Source organism: Panthera uncia, chromosome C2 (genome assembly GCF_023721935.1).
Source record: "Panthera uncia isolate 11264 chromosome C2, Puncia_PCG_1.0, whole genome shotgun sequence".
Taxonomy (NCBI): domain Eukaryota; kingdom Metazoa; phylum Chordata; class Mammalia; order Carnivora; family Felidae; genus Panthera; species Panthera uncia.
The window spans coordinates 16277325-16290830 of record NC_064810.1 but is presented as its reverse complement, the minus strand read 5'-3'; the positions used below and the strand labels follow the sequence as shown (position 1 = coordinate 16290830).

The 13506-nt window shown below is 36.3% G+C and overlaps 1 pseudogene; it reads left to right on the top strand.

Annotated features, from left to right (window-relative positions):
* The first annotated feature begins 827 nt into the window (after positions 1–827).
* Positions 828–953, top strand: LOC125922272 (uncharacterized; annotated as a pseudogene).
* The last annotated feature ends 12553 nt before the right edge of the window (positions 954–13506 follow it).

Below are 13506 nucleotides of genomic sequence, written 5' to 3'. Positions count from 1 at the left end.
AATATACCAATCTACTACAAACATTCTATATAATAGACAAAAATTAAGAATATGAAAAACAAATAAACTAGCATTCCCCAAACACTGGTTACTCTTTATCATAAATATAATATGGTCAGTGTAATAAAGAAAGTACGGGGGGAATAAAAGAAGTGTAGGGCTCGTAAAAATTGTCACTTTGGCAGAAGATATTTCCATCTACATAGAAAGCCCACAAAATCTACAGACAGACCATTTAAAACAAATAAGAGAATTCAACAAAGTGATTTAATTAAAGATAAATTCACAAAAAATAAAAGTATAATTTTTATACTAGGAACATCTGCAAAATATCAAATATGATTGAATTTTATTATTATTGCTCATGTCAAACATCTTGGAAAAGGTAACGTTTCCTGGGTTCCATGGTTTTCAAATTAGCAAATTTTTCTGATTAAAAGGTCAATGTGTTTTTGCCATTTACAAAGAAATCTATTACAGCATATGGAAATGCATATTGTTTTCACATTTACCCAAATTGTCATTTTCGAACTTTTGAAATTAACAAGAAATGCACTAGCTAGAAGTCAAAGGGATTACTGTTAGATTTATCTTCATTATTTTTACTCAAGTATACATGACAAAGTTGTTAGAAAAGTAGGAAAAAGATAAGGCCAACCAGGGCAAAGAAAAAGTGAGCAGATATATAACATGTTAAAACTCTCTTCAGTCTACTCTGCGCTTCCTTATTTGTAATAAAAGTAGTTGCTTTTTCCTGGCAGAGTCTCTCTCCAATTTAACCCTAAATGTGCTCTGTACCTTTTTTGTGTTTTTATCTTTATCATCCAGTCACTTCTTGGCCTTTTGGCTAAGATCAAGTGTAGTACCTGTTCTTACCAGTTTAATATTTTTATCACCCAGTGTACAATAACAAGGCCAAACCCTTATTTATAACAATTTTACTGCCATCCTTCACCAGGAAATATGAAGGATCCTCTGAAGGATCTTTAAGCACAAATCTGCATAATGGGGCAGTTGGTTCATTCGAAATTATAAATTGGCTCATTGATTGCCTTTGACAGAAAACTAAGAGAAAGGGAAATATGAGATTTTTTAAAAAATCGAATTACATCAACATTCCTTACATTTGAAAGAGTATGCTCCATTGCTGTTGCAGGCAAATACCAGTACAATGGCTTTTCAGTAGTTGACTGACAACAGACAGAAAGAATAGAAGAGACTATTATTCGGCCTCAAGTTTTTATGTTTTTTCTCTTTGGACAATTATACTGTACTCACCCTTCCCAAAGGATTTCCCATTTTAAGACCCCATATTCCATACAAGAAGTACACAGATGTAAGAGCATGTGAAGTTAAAAGAAGTACAGAATCTGGTACAGCTGGGGATAATTAGTAAAAAAAACAAGTTTTTGCCAAAAATAAAAGGAAGTTGGGTAGACAGAGTTTTCTTCAGCCAAGATTTGGGAGATCCATGGAAAGAGAACATATTTACAACCCCCATCTCTTTTCTTCCATCCCATGGAATCTAACAAAAGAAATTCCATTGTATAAAACATCTTAACATCACCAACAATACTTATTTACAGTTCAACTGAGATTCTCCTAATGAAACAGGGTTGATTCTAATAACATTTGAGATATCAATCATTTCTGAGGCTCTATTTATCTTTTCAAGCCAATTCTGAAGCTTAAACATGTCATTTGAAATTCCAGAGCAGTCATTCTGAATGACTATATCCGTTTTAATCTTTTATTTTCTGTACCTGAATTCTACCATGTGACAGTGTAAGATTACTGTTCTATAAGTACTATTTCAGTTAGTTTCCTATAGAAGCAAATGTTCTCCTGAGTTATAAATTTAATGAGATAATGATGCTTTCATAAAACTGAACTTATCAAGATTTCATCAAATTCAATAAATGATGATCAGCATCTGCTCTGAATCAGGCAGATGGATATCAAGGGATGTAGAACTTGCTTAGAATCGATTCCTACCTGCTCTCACATCCCTTGCAGATTAGCTAACAAGACACAGACTGTGTTTTTTCCTAATGATTAAAATGTTCCCTGGGTTAGGAATGCTGTGCATTAGATGTTGTCTGAGCTTTATATCTACCTTCAGATGGGATATTTTACCAATTGATGGACTAAAAATATTTCTAATTGCATATTTCCTTTCTGTTGCCATTGAAGCAGTGTGCACATATTGAGGAAATTAATTAATAGTAATGAGGATAACCAGTTGAACATAATTATGTATATATAAATCAGAATATTTTTAAAGATTTAAGTAAGTCAAAAGAAGTTATGCCCAATCTTTTCATGAGCCAAAAGAAACTGAATTTGCTCTTGTGAAGTCAACTTAGCTTGAATGTATTTTTCATTTAATCCATTTGCTACTCATTAAACTACCAATGTATATTGACCCCGAAGTTTGAAATTGCATTAAATTATCATGTCTGGGTCAAGAGCTTGGTCCTTGATTTTTCTTTAAAACTGGAACTGTACCCTAGATATGCAAACTTTAAAATTCACAAGAGGATATTCTCACCAGTTCAGCAGAGGTTAATGAATAGTTATAAGTCTGCACCTAAGTGTAAGGTAAGGAAATGCAAGTTTTTTGTAATGTTTCCATTTTGAATTTTACCCTTTCTTTCTTGACATCCTTGTCTTCCTCTACACTGTTATCTCCTTGATTTCTAAATACTTCCTCTTCCTTTTTGATGCATTCTTCCTGCTAAGTCTTAATGTTGACATTAAGCCTAGACCTGAGACTTGTTCTTCCCTTAATCTTCAAGAATCAGGAGAAGAATATACAAAGATTTATTTAATGTTGATTTAGTGAGCTACTTACATATGTCCTCAGGGCATTCAAACTTTGTAGCCATTTCAATAATTTAACACAGGAGCCGAAACAATTCTCTAATTCTGTATCTACAATATACTTGAATATGTGAAGAAAGCATTTCAATACCCAACACCATTTTTACAAATTTTTAAAGCATTTTTTAGAACATTGTTGGTTATAATTTCAGGAAAATTATTGTCAGAGAAAAAAAATCAGTGCATCTTACTCCAAGAGTGATGTTGGACAGACTCCATTAATTCCACTTTCTTAAAATATTAAGAAAAGAATATATACATCTCATTAATATTCTCTTTGAATAAAATTACAGAGGTCTTCAAACTTATACAAAGATTAGAACAATTGCCATTGTCTTCAAAAAAATATCTGAAAGTGTCTATTTTGTGCTAACCAACTTGGAAGTTTCCAAACCAAGATGTGAAATCTACAAATGCTTTTTTTTAAATAAAAGTTGTGATTTAAGAACATTTAGTTCTAGGTATGTTTCAAATATATTCTATAATCAAAACTCTAGGACAAAAATCAAGGGTCTCTCATTTAAATTTCCAACAGGATCACACCTGACAATTGACATTTATTCTATTTAAAGTTCACTCATAGAACATTCCAACATCGAATACTGCTTGCTATTGGAAAAATTCCTTCCTTTCTAATGTAGCAAGTGTTCAGCTCTGACACATGCATGGCAAAGACATCCAGGTTGCACAATGATCCAAACCCTCACCAATTCCTTGGCAGAGGACTCTTGAAACTTTACGTGCTCCCATGGAACTTGGCCTCTGCCATGTTGTTTAAAACCACACAGTCCTGACTAACTGCATTCCAACACTAAAGAACAACTCTGATTCCAGGTAATCACTCATCACTCAGGTCTTTCTCTTATCACCATCATTTGTCCAAAATAGAGACCCTCTGTCCTTTGGTGCCTCATACTGTCAGGGACAAGTTTCAGATTGACACCCCTCATAGCGCTTTAGACTCTTAGATCTTTTAGTCTTTTTGCATGTTTCTCTTCCTATTCTGGATGCTTATCTTTATTAGTTAAGTTAATGTGACCAAGAGAATATTTGAATTTCTCTCAATATAACTGACAGTTTCCCGATAGGAATTATTAGTAGTTAAACACATTTCTTCATCTGCTCTCGTTGTTAGAAGGAAGGAGTTGGCCATTGTTTATAAAGCAATCTGGCTGTTCCTTTAGTAAAATCAGCCCACGTCAACTTCTGGTTCATCACTTATAATACATAAATGACATTATAGTTGTGTTATGATGGACCTTAGTATCTTCTGAAGTTGACATTTATAAGTAATTCTCCTTTAAGGGAAAGGGTAAAATATATAAACTCATTTTTAATATTATTTTTAAAAATATAAACAGAATGCCCCACCCTAGTGAAAGGTTGACCAGAATTTTCCCTACCCTTTATCTTGAGAGGTGGAATCTAATTCCTTTCCCCTTGAACCTGGGTGTCCCATTAAGGACTTGTTTGATCAACATAATGCATTAGAAGAGACATCCTTAGACTTCTGAAGCTAGCTCAGAAGAAGCCTCAAAGCTTTCACTAAACTTTGTAGAATACTGGTTCTTAGATTTTTGAGATGCCATGTAAGAAGTTGCACTATTCTGACATCTGCTGTTAAAGAAATGGAGAATGCTGAAATCACCTGGAGAGAGAGAGAGAGAGAGAGAGAGAGAGAGAGAGAGAGAGAGAGAAGGGTGGGAGGGATCCAAACAGCTTCAGCAGTTCCAGCCCTTAGGGATTTGAATCATCTCAGCTGAAGTTCCAAACATTAGGATCAGATATGAGCTGTCTTTACTTAACCTTGAACAAACTGCAGATTCATAAACAAAATCTGTAATTGCTATTTTGAGCCACTGAAGTTTTATTTCTGGGGGATGGAATGTTATGCAGTACTGGGGAACCAAAACATCTTTTGTTATCAACTACTGGTTATATGAATTTGAAATCATGAGAGTTGTTGGAGAGTTTCTTTATCTTCCCCACGTAATAATATAATTGGAGCCATTATGAAGCCAAATTATGACGCAGGCAAAACTTGAGTCTGTCACATCTTCTGTCTCAAATGTATATGTTTTCCACCTATGACCTTTCCTACCTTCTCTTCAGTTTCATAGAGACCTAATGTTCCCCATGGATTGCTTCTTCCTGACTTTTCCAGACAGATCCTGCACTAAGAAAATGTACTCTTAAATGTATCTATTTTTGTTCATTTGTAGTTGTGACTGGTAATTCCTACTTCTTGTTGCTTGTATTTTTTTGTCATTTTCTTTTCTTACCACTTCTGTATCAGTCCTAAACTACATTAGTCATTCTCTACCCTGCATCCAGGAGTCGTTCTGAAATGTAGATCCCATCACTAACTTCCTTCCCAACCCTTCCTCTTTCATGTATCATATATCTGCCACTGTACGTACACACACACACACACACACACACACACACACACACAGACACACACACACACACACACACAGAATGACCTTCATTCAGAGAATGACCGTTCTTCAAAAAATGACCTAAACTTAAAGTATTCTAGGTAGTACTTAAAGAATGTGTCCCTAATTTCTCTTCCATGTCTTACTTTCTCACCAATACCTTTAACTCAGCTGGTGTCCTAATGCCGGGAAATAATTAATAGCTCCTCAAATGTAATGTGTACAGTCTTCTTTAGATGTCTACAAAGATTCCTTTCTTGAGTTTCTCTATTCTATAGAACTCATTGGATCTCTTTGCCTTTCCTCACATTTTTTTACTTCCAATTTTCTGCTGTCCCTCAGTAAAAATAACTATTGAAATAACGACTTCCTGAACTCCTCTATCTTAATATTGATTATGTGATCTTTCTATTTAATTCCATAGAAACTATAGACATCTCTATAATAATTCCCATATTACTATTTAATTGTTGGTGTCTCCTAAACATCTAAGTCCTTGTAGAGAGATTTATTCACCATCCTTTAGAACCCCATTGTACCCTGGACAGAATGGGCAACAAAACGTTTGTTGGATGGGTAAATTTGTAAATGAATGATTATTTTTTTAAGTTTACTTATTTATTTTGTGAGAGTGAGAAAGAGAGAGAACAGGGAGGGGAAGAGAGAGAGGGAGAGAGAGAAAACCCCAAGCAGGCTGAGCCCAACGCTGGGCTTGAACTCATAAACCATGGGATCATGGCCTGAGCTGAAATCTAGAGTTGTACACTTAAGCTACTGAGCCACCCAGGTGCCCTGTGAACAATTATTTTTGTGCACCCATATTGAATTATGTATTAACACAAGAGAAATACAATTGACTGTCAAAATGATACTTATTTTATTGTATTAATAATATTATCACTATAGGCATTTTTTACCTTAAATGGAAAGATTTCAAAATGGATGTTTATAGGGTTATATGAACTTCCAAATTCTGTCCTTCTACAAAAAGCCTGAAAAAATTTTCCCCTTTTATCATGAGTTCGAATTTAAAAGAAATTCCATAAGTTATCCCCTCTAACTAGACTATGTTTTATTCAGTTGTATAGTAGTATACTTTTAAGGAAAATATAAGAATCATATATAGCTGTAAGAAATTAATAAGACTTTTGGTGTTCCTAGCATTTGCAGAGCCCGCAATGATATTCACTGAGTTCCTTCCAATAGTAATCCAAAAATAAAACTCAGTAAAGTGACCCTTGTCTCTGGCAGTAAAATAGGTTATTTTTTACAGTTGTTACAAAATTATTTTCGTATTATTTAGTTACTTTACCATCAGACACAACTTGTCAAAATACAGAAGTCCCTACTGACACAATACTTTTTTTTTCAATATATGAAATTTATTGTCAAATTGGTTTCCATACAACACCCAGTGCTCATCCCAAAAGGTGCCCTCCTCGATACCCATCACCCACCCTCCCCTCCCTCCCACCCCTCATCAACCCTCAGTTTGTTCTCACTTTTTAAGAGTCTCTTATGCTTTGGCTCTCTCCCACTCTAACCTCTTTTTTTTTTCCTTCCCCTCCCCCATGGGTTTCTGTTAAGTTTCTCAGGATCCACATAAGAGTGAAAACATATGGTACCTGTCTTTCTCTATATGGCTTATTTCACTTAGCATCACACTTTCCAGTTCTATCCACATTGCTACAAAGGGCCATATTTCATTCTTTCTCATTGCCACGTAGTACTCCATTGTGTATATAAACCACAATTTCTTTATCCATTCATCAGTTGATGGACATTTAGGCTCTTTCCATCATTTGGCTATTGTTGAGAGTGCTGCTATAAACATTGGGGTACAAGTGACACAATACTTTTTTATGTAGATTCATAACCTGTATAAACTGGCACATTTGTTTTATAGTTATAGGTTAATACAAATAAAATAATTAGTTCATGACTAAAAATAATGTTTATTGTTTCTAAACACAATAGTATTTATTATTTATAAAAAGTATGTTTATTATCTCTAAAATAATTTATTCAACATATTTTATGTTTAAATATTAGATTTATGAAAAGATAGTAAACTAAGTGGAAGTGTTGATTAGGGGCAGATGGAGAGTAAGCATGGAAAGGCAGGTTGGTGTACGAACTTGCACCAGAAAAAGCTGCAAAGGACCTGAAAATTGGAAGTGCTCCTCAAAGGACCTTATAAGGCATTCAAGGACCTTCGAGTGCAAAGGGGAAGCATTTAAAACCAAAAGTTTCTGTAGACAGCTGGGTGACTCAGTCAGGTAAGAGTGCAACTCTTAATTTTGGTTTGGGTTATGAGCTCATGGTTTGTGAGTTCGAGCACTGAGTTAGGTTCTGTGCTGACAACATGGAACTTGCCCGGGGATCTCTCCCTCTCTCTCTGCCCATCCTCTGCTTGTGTTTTCTCTCCCTCCCCTCACCCTACTCTCTGAAAAATAAATAAGTAAACACTTAGAAAAATAAAATAAAATAAAACCAAAAGTTTCTGGCATGGCTGTTGGAAAAAGACTTGAGCAAGATAGGTCTATCCCGGAACAAGATGGCAATAGCCATCATGGCTGGCCTAAACAATGAACATAGGTATTGACACTGGCTTAGAAAATGAGTGCCAGAGCAAAGCCAAGTGTCACCACAGTAGATGACTCCCTTTAAATTTGGCTCTTGACAAATAAGAGAGAATATTCAGTGTACAAAAAATAAAATGGGTCTGAACTGATACAACATTTCCCTAAGAGCTGGCCATACCTACTCAGAGGATTAACAATCACATCTGTCAGAAACTGAAATCTCTATAAAGCCCAAAGAAGTGAAGTTTAAATCACTCTTGAACTATAAGCTGGAATGACAGAATCAGGCATCCAGCAGCCAAAGTTAGAATGAGAGAAATGGAAAGAGACAGGGTGCCTATAACTCCTCATTTCTCAATATAATTAAATTTTGATTAAACTATAATAAGGAAATTATACCGCATTAATTTGGAATCCCCTTCCTTTTTCTTATATCTTCAGTGGGAATTTATTTTGAAATCTATTCATAACTTGCTCCTAAGTGTTAAAGTGTCACTGTGGCCAGAAGTTACAGGGACCAAAAAGAAATTCTCATTCTTTTTATATTTAAGTTTGTTTATTTATTTTGAGAGAGAGTACAAGCAGGGGAGGGGCAGAGAGAGAGGGAGAGAGAGAGAACCCCGAGCACTGGCAGTGCAAAGCCTGATGCGGGGCTTGAACTTATAAGCCACGAGATGACCTGAGCCAAAATCAAGAGTCAACCGATGCCTAATACCCAGATGCCCTGAAATTCTCATTCTTGATGCCAGAAAAGCCTGTAAGCTGAGCAAAGTAAGTACAAATGTAGTACAGAAGAAACAAGTCTAGGAGTGGATGGTGATCCTTTTCTACACTTGATCTTCCTTCACCTCTTATGACATATGTCAATTAGGGATAGGATAGTACAAGTCATTCAAACCTACTATACCTCAAGCTACAATGAATGCACTCTGGTTATATATGTATTTTTAACGTGTATTTATTTATTTTTAGAACATGACCAGAGGAGGGGCAGAGAGGGAGACAGAGAGAATCCCAGGCAGGCTCTGTGCAGTCATCACAGAGCCCAACGTGCGGCTCGAACTCATCAACAGTGAGATCAGGATGTGAGTACAGATCAAGAGTCAGACATTTAACTGACTGAGCCACCCAGGCACCCCTGATTATACTTTTGATTGCTCTTCTAATTTTGTCTTGAATATCATTTTCTACAAATGGAACTACAGAATCAAAGCATGTAAACATTTGTATTGCTTTTGAGGCACACGCTGTGCCAACCATGGTGTAGGTCAATAGTAAGCCTTCGATAAATATTTGTGGACTGAAAAACTGAGTGATACAAATGAGTTGCAATTTTGTGTCGATTACATATCCACAGCATAGTCATTTTCATTAGTACAGGTAACCTAATAATAAATATTTCAAATTCCACATGTCCAAACCTGAGTTCAACTTTTTTTGACTAAAATATTATCCTGCAGCCTTTTCCGTCTCAGTCATTGACAACTTTATCCTTCCAATTCCTCTCCCTTTAAAATACATATTTCTGGATTCAATCTCTTTTCACCACCGTGGACCCAGTCTCCATCATCTCTCACTGAGATTATTGCCATGGCATCTCGCTTAGCTTTTGCCTCCACCCTATTCAACCTACTCCTGGCATAGAAATTCCAGAGAGATCGCCAAGAGATCCAAGTCAGATCACGGCCTTCCCTCCATCCAAACCTTCACTGACTGCCTCACAGTGGCCTCCAGTGCTTTAAATGATTTACCTTTGAGCTAGAAGACTGAATGACATTATTGAATATCCATGCAATGATGTTCAGATAAGAGAAATAAAAAGGGGCAGTGTGCTCTGTAACTCAAATGCTCCTCAAATAATTAGATTTTGGTTAAAATATAAGAAAACTGTACTCGCTTAACTTGGATTTCCTTTTTCTTTCTGCTCAGTCTGTCTCCTGCTACTCTCTCCTTCCCTCACTCCTCTAAAGATACGCTGACTTATGACCATGCCTTAACCACGCCAGTTTATTTCCAACCCAGGTCCTCGAACTTGCTGTTTCCTTTTACCTGGAAACGTCCTCTCCATAACTGTCCACATGGCTCATTCCCTCACTTCTTTAAGGACTTTCCTCAAATGTTACCTTTTTTGAGAGGGCTTCTCTGCAACTCTTTAAGCCTCCCCCATATTTAGCATGTCTTATCCCCCTTTATTAATGCTTTATTTTTTCTATCATGTTTATCACCATCTGTCATATTATATATTTAATTTTGTATTTTAATGTGTCTGACCCCAACAGAAAATAAACTATATCAGTTCAAAGATGTTTGTCGCTTTTATTAACTACTATAGCCCTAGAATCTCATGTTAACTACTAACCCCAGAACCTAGTGTTAACCATTACAGTGCCAGAATCTGGTTATTAACTACTAGCCCCAGAACCTAGTGTTAACCACTGTAGCCCCAGAACCTAGTATTAGCTACTATAGCACCAGAACCTAGAATGATGCCTGACGCATCAGAGGTGCTCAGTGAATTAACGAACATCGGAACAGTCTAAATGTTACTGTTCATCCCATTTCTACACATAAGGCAATAATAATTCCTTTGATTGACCCATAAAGCTTCAGCAAGGCTGACCTCTCTTCCCAAAGAAGCAATCTCAAGGGCTCCAGGCTGACAAACAAAATCCTTTCCTTACCATCCCCTCCTGCCTTGTCACCCTTTTTTTTTTTACCCTCTTCCTTATCTTTCCTTCTAATGAAATGACTTGCTTAAATTCTATCCAATCCAAAGCCCACAAAAATAAGTCAGAGTTTTTCAGATAGAGTCTTCTATTTTGGAACTTTACTTGTACTGCTGTGTATTTCTTTCACACAACATTTTAATGAAATATTTACCTGCATATCCCAAGTCATCTTCTGCATGAACATTTTCTGCTTTGAAGTACATAAGAATGACTAGCCTCCGTGGCCATTCAAAAAGAAAAAAAGAGAAGAGAAGAAACAAACACATTGGACAACCAGAAAAGTTTATTTGTGCATGGTGCAATTTCTACCACGTGGTTTCCATATTTTGTGTTATTATTATTTTTTTAAGCTATAACATGGAAAAGCCTATTTTGGTGTTCCATTATATCATGGATTTGGTTATACTGCCCACCACATCATATTCCTAGTGTAAGTATAACACAATTCTTAATGGTAAAATTATTTTCTAATCTAGACCTATTTATATATTGGCTATGCCTCTGAGAGGATTCCTCTTGGTTCTTTTCAGCACTAGGGAGACACTGTCCATACATTAAAGATTTATTAGTATTACCATTATTTCTCCCATTATATACCCCCAAGGAAGAAGGATGATAAGGCACACTCTTTATTCCTCCATACTATAAGGGGGGGGGGGGAGCGCGCCTGGGTGACTCAGTCATCAAGCATCTGACTTTGGCTCAGGTCATGATCTCATGGTTCGGTTTGTAAATTCCAGTCTCACATCAAGTAAGCCGGAGTCCCACTTCTTTGGGTGAGCTCAAACCCTGCCTCGGGTGAACACGAGCCCTCTCTAGGGTGAGTCTGCTTCTCTCTCTCTCTCTGTCTCCCTCCCTCTCCATCTCTCTCTCTCTCTCTCTCTCTCTCTCTCTCTCTGGATTTCTCTCTCTTTGTCCGTTGCTCACTTGTGCCCTTTCTCTCTCACTCTCTCTCTCTACAAAAAAAAAAAAAAAAGAGGAGGGAGGAATATAGAGGTGCATACATTCAAGAACTGTGAATTATCTTGAGAGTCTATTTTAAAGGATGCAAAATTTAAGATCTTTTACAATTTAATCCACTGTAAAAAAAAATTTCTAAACATCCATTTTGGTCATTTTAAGTTAAGAAGACGTCCATGGTATTTGTCTTCAACTTTACCTAGGACAACAAGGGACGGTGATAAATCAGGACAAGAAGGGATTTACCAAATTTTTTTGCTGAGACATAATTGAGGACTGAAAATATAAGACAGGAGGAAAATGAGAGCAAGAGAGAGAATAGACATCTCATGGATATAGATATACAATGGAATAGCTAATGAGTATTAAATAAATCACTCACTGTGATTTATGTGTCAGGCACTGCATAAAAAACTTTATAGGCATGATTTCATTTAATCTATACAATGCCATGTGAGGTGAGCACATGATTATCTTCTTTGTAATGAAAAGGACAGTTAAATATCTTGATCACCATCACAAAGCTAATTAGTAAGTAGTGGAACTGCTAACCTAACTTTGGCAATCTGACTCTAAGATTCTGCTCTTAGAATACCTACTATGAGTATTTTTAACTTTTTTATTTAAACTATCTTTGTTCTTTATGTTTCTCCCCATGGTGCTGAGCAGTAAAATTTTGCAATGCAAAGAGTCTACATGGTTTTCCTTGGGGATGATCAAAAGGTGGGGAGTAGGGGGTTAACTGCTTCCATAGTCTGATTGTGGAGAGGGGCCACAGAGGAAAGACCAGCCAGCTGATGACTGTATGAAAGAAGAAAAGGTGGGTGATACTTTTTTTGTAAAGCTTTATTTTTTTTAACTTTATTTATTTATTTTGATAGAGACACAGACAGGTGAGGGGGGTAGGGTCAGAGAGAGGGAGAGAGAGAGAATCCCAAGCAGGTTCCGCGCTGCTGGCACAGAACCTGATGCGAGACTCAAACCCACAAAACTGTGACATCGTGCCCTGAGCTGAAACCAAGAGTCAGAGCCTAACCAAATGAGCCACCCAGGTACCCCAAGGTCGGTGATACTCTTAATTTTAATGGAAAAACAGAAAAAGAAAAGAGAAAAGAGAAAGTTTGCCTCGACCTTAAGGACTTTCTCCACTATGTAATAATAATAATAGTCCACACCTTGTTTTTATCCCTCTTTTGAAAATACTAAAATGTATTATTTTTTAAAAAAATTTTTTTTAACGTTTATTTATTTTTGAGACAGAGAGAGACAGAGCATGAACAGGGGAGGGGCAGAGAGAGAGAGAGACACAGAATCTGAAACAGGCTCCAGGCTCTGAGCTGTCAGCACAGAGCCCGACGCGGGGCTCGAATTCACGGACTGTGAGATCATGACCTGAGCCGAAGTCGGACGCTTAACCAATCAAGTCACCCAGGCGCCCCTAAAATGTATTATATTTTTAACATCAGTTATTACTTGAACTTGAAAATATTTCTGAGATTAACTGTGGGAGGATTGAGGTCATGACATGAATTCAGTCTCTTACTTGTAGTCATCTGGGAACTTATATGTTCCAATTTTTTTTTATTGTCATCAACTTAAAATACAGATATACACACTCAAACACTTACTGAAATTTAATGAAGAGGAAAGAAAGAGAAGAAAGGACTACAGTTCAAACATTTACAGTTTTCTCAAGAGCTTAAATAATTCATGAACCCAAATTCTACCAGTATGTGTTGCACTCCAGTAAATTTTATTTGAAAAAAATATATATGTAAACATTTATTTATGAATACTTTGGAATAATCAAATTAGACTGAGGATTATTTGGTCTGTTGTAGACTCAATTATTTTCTATTAAACTACGGGGTATAAGATGTTTTGCCCTGGATGCTAGCTATTATATTG